General features: G+C 38.7%; 1 non-coding gene across 1 annotated transcript; it reads right to left on the bottom strand.

Annotated features, from left to right (window-relative positions):
* Positions 1-4,538: 4,538 nt before the first annotated feature.
* On the bottom strand, positions 4,539-4,644 carry LOC145577146 (small nucleolar RNA R71). The gene has a single exon (XR_014098633.1). It is a non-coding gene; the product is annotated as a small nucleolar RNA R71 (small nucleolar RNA).
* Positions 4,645-7,978: the final 3,334 nt, after the last annotated feature.

Genomic DNA, 7,978 nt, shown 5'->3' with positions numbered 1-7,978 from the left:
CGGAGCTAGCTTGAATTGCGCTTTCGAAATCCCAAACTTTGCTCCATCAATTTTCTTGAATGCACTCGAGCTTTCTCCTTGATGATCATACCTCGGGAAACTTAACACACCTACAAAACAAATCAAGGAAACAAAGAATCGAGAGAAATAGTCGAGAAATGAACAAAATGACAAGAAAACAATTAAAAGCATGCATTTCTCTAAAATTACTCACAAACACGCAAAGCAAGCATTATTATGTAAAAACACGGCAAAAAGGACTAAAAATGAGAAAAAAAACTATAAAGAAAACCTAGTCTAAGAGTGTCATAAATGACACTCATCACATGTACCTAGCAAAAGGCACACAAACATTTCCATGAGAGAAATTCTATTCTAAAAAGAAAAGAAAATGAAAGCAATAAAACACGAGTTACTTCTCGAGAAAGGCTTGCTTAAGGTCAAAGCTTGACCGCTCTAAACAATAATAATTCAACGCACGCAAGAGCTTGTCAAATGCACTACTACACATTTCATAAGAAAGTAAGTGTGCACATGACAAAAAGAAGGCATGCAACAAGCTTAGTGCACACCTATGAGGAGAGAGATGCCAAGAGAAAGAAGAAGAATCAAAAGAAAATTCAACAAAATAAGAAAAGGAAAAAGAAGAAGAAGAAGGCAAACTCTCCTCATAATATTTTTGGGTGGCAACATCACCCTTTTCCTCAATAGGGGACAAATGAGGCACATATAAATCATCATAGACAACGGGGTCCCCAATAAGCTCATTGACAAAGGAAGGGAGGGTTATAAGAGTGTAAGGGATATGGTTGAATTTTCTTGAAAAAAGGGTATGAGAAAAGGGGAAAGGGGTAGCTACTCCCTCACCACAAGGTCTCACAACGCCAATGAGGGCATAAAAATCAATCATAGAATCCTCAAAAGAAGAACACTCATGATCTCCATCTCCCTCAAATATCTAACTTCCAAGAGGAACTACATAATCCCCTCCATCACAACTATGAATAACAACTCCCTCAATATCCTCAAAGCCTAAAGTCTCAAAACCATGCATGAAAGGATGCAAATTCATTTCAAACTCATCTCTCTTCCATGTAGTATCCTCAATGAACTCATTCAAAATGCTATGGGTTTTCTTTTGAATCACAAAGAACTTTTGGGACATAACCTCAAACGAGTCCAAGTACTCATGGATAGAAGAATCACAATCATGCATAAGAGACTCATCAAGATGGGAAGGAGGGTTGGGGTTTTCGAAATTAACACTCTCTTCATTCTCAACTCCTTCACCATCACTCAAATGCTCACCAAAGGGATCCTCACCCTCTCTTGGTTGCTCAAAATCATCATCATCATCCTCAACACACACATTGGATTTGAAATTTTCATACACAAGCATCGAAGATGACAATTGGCTATCAAGCTCTCCACGTCTCCTTCATCTCTCCGCAAGACACTCCTCACTCTTTTTCATCATCTCTAACTAACTTATTATAGAGTTAAGAATCGACTCCTTACTAGGCCCAAGCTCATTACTAAGCTCAATATGCCTAATTTGAGTTTCAAAAATAGCGACAAGAGATTTAAAAGGTGTAGAAGATTGAGGTTCGACGAAAGAAGAAGAAGTAAAACCAAGATTAGAAGAATCAACATTAAGATCATGAGCATAATCATCACATTGGGGAGTGCAGGCACAATCAAGCATATGAGATTCGCTATTAAGGGAACGAAGCACATCACAAGAAGACATGGCAAATAATAGAGAAAATTGAAACACACCATTAGAATCAACTTGAGCATGCACCTCATCATCATGAACAAAAGGGGAAATGGAATTGAAAGCATTTGTTTTAGGTTCACTAATGGGATCATGTGACAAACCATGGGGATTCATGCTAATATTAGAAGAATCAAGACATTGCATATCAACATTAGAAACATGATTACCCCTATTATAGAAATCCCAAGCAAACCAAACATGGAAATCCCAAGCATCATCATTTGGCAACGCTCTAAATTCACCATTATGCATGCTTTCGACTACATTTGTAGTTTGCTCATTCATACCAAAATAACAAATCTCACAAGCCTCCCAAGGATTACAACAACTATTGAAATATTTACAAAAAGGCTCATTGTCATATTCAGGAAATGATAGACATGCCATTTTATTTTTTTACAAAACAAACAAAAATCAAATAAAAATAAAAGTATATATAAATACCTAGACTCAAGCAATAAAAAACACTCAAACATAGACATCGTTCCCGGCAACAGCGCCATTTTAACGTAGGGAAAATGTAGGTCATTATTGCAATATTCTTCTGGGCCTCAAAAGGGGAAAAGGGCATGCACTAGGTCAAGAGGGATATCATCCAAATGAGTGTCATTTATGGCACTCTTAGGCTAGGTTTTCTTTATAGTTTTATTCTAATTTTTAGTTCTTTTTGCCGTGTTTTTACATAATAATGCTTGCTTTGCGTGTTTGTGAGTAAGTTTAGAGAAATGCATGCTTTTAATGGTTTTCTTGTCATTTTGTTCATTTCTTGACTATTTCTCTCAATTCTTTGTTTCCTTGATTTGTTTTATAGGTATGTTGAGTTTCCCGAGGTATGATCATCAAGGAGAAAGCTTGAGCGCATTCAAGAAAGTTGATGGAGCAAAGTTAGGGATTCCGAAAACGCAATTCAAGCTAGCTTCGCGAGCTCGAGGGCTTTGGAAGTTATGCTTTGGCTTGAGGCATTCAAATGCTTGGAAGATAAAGGAGCTGCCCTTCTCACGAGCATCGCCTCAAGTGCACCAATGATAAGGATGCTCGGGAGCGCGAAGATTGATCAAGCAAGCGAAAGAGGCAAGGCCACGAGCACCGAGCATGGGTGCGCGCGCGCACCAGTCACCCCGCCCCCTTCGCTCATTTCTTCTATTTATACCCTTATTCTTTTCCTTTTTGGGGGGACGACTTAATTTGTACTTGATATATATTTTTCTTGAATTAGTAGAGAGAGAAGCTTTAAGATTACTTAATTGTACTTGAATTTGATCCTTGATTTCAACTTGATATTGGATTTCTTCTTCTCATCAATGAAAGTTTGTGAGATTTCTTTCCTTTGAATTTACTTTTATTGCAATTTCTTTTCATCTTTAAATGTTTGATTTGAATTTCATTCTTTGCTTTAAAATTTGTTGAGTGATTGATTTTCTTCTTGATTAAGCTTGAAATGAATATGTTTGTGATTTAATTTATTTTGTTTTTCAATTTCACCATGATTAGTGAGTAGATTAGTTGCTAGGGAGAAGGGGAAGCATGCTAGATTGATGATTTTTGCTAGTTGATGATCCTTGATTAATTGAATTGTTGCAATTAAATTGGTTGACATGGTTGTGCATGTGATTAATTAGACCAGGAGTGATCAACCTATAAGATTAATCAAGATTGCATTGTAAATTTCAATGACATGAACCCTTGATTTGAGAATTGCTTTAATTGATTGAATTTGATTGTGATTTTCCTCGTTAGCCATTCATAGTGAATCCTTGCTTGGCTTATAGGAGATAGCCCTTGAATTTCTTTGATTGCAACTATTGTTTATCCTTTGCAATATTTGAATTGATTGAGTGATCCTTCAATTAGCATAATCATTGAGCTTGCATGTGGAACCTATATCCCTAGTGTTTAGTATATTGAATTTCTTGATTTATCTAGCTTTCTCGATACCTTAGTTACCGACCATATCTTTCTTCAATCTTCGAAGTAGCTTGACCTAGGCTATAGCTTACGCCTACTCATTCCCTTGGGTTCGACCCTTGACTTACCATAAATTTTCTTTGGCTCTAGGAAAGGGTAGAAAACGACCTACTTTTCCCTACGTCAAAAATGGCGCCGTTGCCGGGGAGTGATATTGGTGCTTTGTTATAGTAGTTAAGTCCATTTCATCTTTAATTGAAAATACAAAAAGATTTTCTTTTAGGCTACACTTGTAGCCATGCTACTAACTATTTCTTTTGATATTTTATGCATAGAGCACGTGGTCGTTCACTAATGCCATTTGATCCAAAAATTGAGAGAACTATTGCAAGGTTGAGGGGTGCTAGACAATCTTTGAGCCCTAGCATTTCAAGTGAAGACGAACCACAACAAGAGGAACAAGCAAGAATGGGAGAAAATCCAAGGGTGGCGTTGAACTAATTGGGGATTCCTTGTGCATACAGATTTGAGAGTGGGATTGCTCCACCTACAACACCGGCAAATGACTTTGAAATAAGACCGACAATGATCACTTTGATAGAGAGGCGACAATTTAGTGGGGCCAAGAATGAAATCCCGCTAAATCATCTCAAGGAGTTTGAAAAGTATTGCAATACTATCAAGGTGAATGGAATTTCCCAAGAATTCATCCGCCTCAAGCTTTTTCCCTTTTCGCTCATAGGGCGTGCCTTGGAATGGCTAGACAAGGAAGTCAAGCCGAATTCTCTAAGGACATGGGATGAAGTGACCAAGGAGTTTCTATCCCGTTTTTAGCCACAAAATAAAACGGCGGAGCCTAGAGCTTTGATTCAAGGTTTCAAGCAAAAGCCTAGTGAGAGTCTCTATGAAGCATGGGAGATATACAAAGAGTATCAAAGAGAGTGTCCTCACCAAGGAATTCCTACGTACCAAATTATTCAAATCTTCTATGGAGGCCTTAGTCCTCAAAGAAAGTCATGTTTAAATGGAGGAGCCGTAGGTCCTATCATGAACAAAATGGAAGAGGAAGTGGTAGACATAATTGAAGACGTAGTGAGGTACTATAGAGATTGGCAAGATGAAGAAAGAGATTCAACTATCAAGAGTAGCTCTTTGGTGTACTCGGTTGATCATTTAAATGCAATCAACAATCTATCCTCACAAATGACAAACTTGGGGAAGGAGATGTCCGCTATCAAGGCGAAGTTGGAAAGTGCTACCTAGCAAGTTTCAAGTTTTCCCTCCCAATCTAAGGGAAAAGGTAAGTCTTCTAATTCTCAACTCCCTCCATCTTCTAGTAACATGCCTAGTGGATGCTTGTTTGATGATGATTGTGGGTCGTATGATCATGATGTTTCTAATTGCCCTCATGCATGTATGGATGTTTGTGATTATGAAGATGGAAATGTGAATGAGCATGTAAACTATGTGTAAAATAATAATGATTCTAGGTTTCAGAACCAAAGAGGTCAATGGAATAGGAATTACAAGAACCATGGCAATTTTGACAACTACAACCAAGGTGGTGGTAATAGGAACCATGGGAACAAAAATTCCCGAGGTAACTATAACAACCAAGGTTATAGTAGCCAAAATCATAACCAAAATTATGGTAATCATAACCAAGGGTGCAGTAACCATAATCAAGGTAGAGGTAATTGGAACAATCAAAATAGGGGAAATTTTCAAAATAATTCTCAAAAGGGTCCCCCACCCGGATTTTCTCCAAAGGCCCAAAATGATAATTCCTATGTTCAATCCTCTTCTTCTTCACATAGAACCAATTTGGAAGAAATCATTGAAAACCAAACAAAGTTGTTGAACACATACATGGCCGTAAGTGACAAGAAATTTAATGAAATGATGACTCATAATAAGATGCTTGAAAAAAAAATTTCTCAACTTGCTAATTCTTTGAAAGACCATGCTAGTCCTTCTTCTTTACCTTCCCAAGGCCTAGATCCCAAGAGACCGGTCAATGCTATTGTCACAATGAGTGGTAAGGTTCTTGAGAAGAGTTTTCCTAGGAAGAGTGAGACCAAGGAGGGCACAAAGGAGGTTTTGGTTGAAGATGAGAGAGATGGTGTATCTTTGAGTGAGGTTGAGATTGAGAAGCCTAGTGAGGTGAGAGTGGAGAAAGAAATTGTGAAACCCCAAGCTTCCTTATCCACAAAAATTCATGAGACACAAGTTAGATGAACAATTTGGAAGATTCATTGACATGCTCAAGCAACTTCACCTTTCTCTACCATTTACCGAAGTTGTCACCCAAATGCCCAACTACGCAAAATTCCTCAAAGAACCTTTTGAGTGGTAGGAGGACTTGTGATGGTGTAGAGACGGTGAACTTGACCGAGAATTGTAGTGCAATCATAATGAACAAGATGCCACCTAAGCTAAAAGACCCTGGAAACTTTTCCATCCCTTGTGCCATTTATAAAATGCAAATTGAGAATGCCTTGTGTGACCTATGAGTTAGTGTTAGCCTTATGCCATATTCGGTGTACCAAAGACTTGAGCTAGGGGAACTCTTACCTACTAACATCACTTTGAAATTGGCCAATAGGTCAATTAAGTTTCCTAAGGGTAAGGTAGAGGATGTTCCTTTGAGGGTTGGAAAATTTGTGATTCCGGTGGATTTTGTGGTACTTGAGATGAACGAAGATGCTAACATTCCTATCATTCTAGGGAGACCATTCCTTGCTACTTCGGGTGCTTTGATAGATGTGAAAAGTGCTAAAATTTCACTCAAAGTAGGGGATGAGGTGATAGAATTTAACTTGAATGATAGTATGAAGTATCCAAGTTCTTCTTTAGAAAATTGCATGTTGATTGATTCTCTTGATCATGTTGTGTCTTCTATGCATGAGCAATTGCTCACTTCTAACGATGCTCTTGAGAATGTTTTGTTGAATAAGGAAAAGACAGGGATTCCTAGAAAGGAGATGGCTTTGTATGAAGATGTTCTTAATAGAAGCTTTGAGGATGTTGAAGAGAAAATGTGTATGAGAATTTCTAGCCAAGAAGCGTTGCAAGTGGCTACATCAAAGGAAGGTAAAGGTGTTCCAATGGTTGAATTCAACCCTCTTCCATCACACCTTAGCTATGAATTCTTGGGACCCAACTCCACCTATCCCGTGATTACTATCTCTTCTTTGAGTGAGCGCTAAGCTCAAGAGTTGTGTGATGTTTTGAGAAAGCACCAAGGTGCGTTGGGTTATACCACTGATGACCTCAAAGGTATAAGCCTTGCTTTATGAACACATCACATAACCCTTGAGGAGGGTGCTCTACCTTCTATTGAGAGACAACGAAAGCTACACCCCCAAATGGGAGAGGTAGTGAAGAAAGAGATTACCAAACTTTTAGATGCGGGAATTATATACCCCATCTGAAGTTCTAGGTGGGTCTCTCCCGTTCATGTTGTCCCAAAAAAAGGAGGCATGACAGTCGTCGAGAATGAGAAAGGTGAGCTCATGCCGACGAGGACGGTCACAAGATGGAGGATGTGTATAGACTATAGACGTCTAAACACGTCCACCAAGAAAGATCACTTCCCCCTTCCTTTCATTGATCAAATGCTTGAGAGACTAACGATGCACAAGTTCTATTGTTTTCTTGATGGTTATTCGGGATTTTTCCAAATCCCTATCCACCCGGACGACCAAGAGAAAACGACCTTCACTTGTCCATATGGAACATTTTCTTATAGGAGAATGTCGTTTGGCCTTTGTAATGCTCCTGCAACATTTCAAAGATGCATGATGAGTACATTTGGAGATATGTTGGAAGAGGAGATGGAGGTTTTTATGGATGAATTCTCCGTAGGAGGTGTTTCATTTGAGGCATGCCTTGAAAACCTTGAAAAATGTCTTGCAAGGTGTGAGAAGGTGAACTTGGTCTTGAATTGGGAGAAGTGTCACGTCGTGGTGGAAGAAGGCATAGTACTTGGCCATAAGATTTCTCACAAGGGGATAGAGGTGGACAAAGCAAAAATTGAAGTTATTGAGAAGCTTCCACCTCCGGTTAATGTGAAAGGAGTGAGATCTTTCTTAGGACATGCCGGGTTTTATAGAAGATTCATCAAGGATTTCTCGCTCATTGCAAAGCCCCTCAATGATCTTCTTCAAAAGGATGCCGAGTTTGTATTCAATGATAAGTGTTTGGAGGCATTTAATAAGTTGAAGAAGGCTCTAATCTCTACTCCTATTGTTCAAGCCCCAAGATGGGATTTACCTTTTGAGTTGATATGCG

Source organism: Chenopodium album, chromosome 13 (assembly GCF_948465745.1).
Source record: "Chenopodium album chromosome 13, dcCheAlbu1.1, whole genome shotgun sequence".
Lineage (NCBI taxonomy): Eukaryota > Viridiplantae > Streptophyta > Magnoliopsida > Caryophyllales > Amaranthaceae > Chenopodium > Chenopodium album.
The sequence above is the reverse complement of the archived record's forward strand: the minus strand, read 5'-3'. Positions and strand labels throughout refer to the sequence as shown.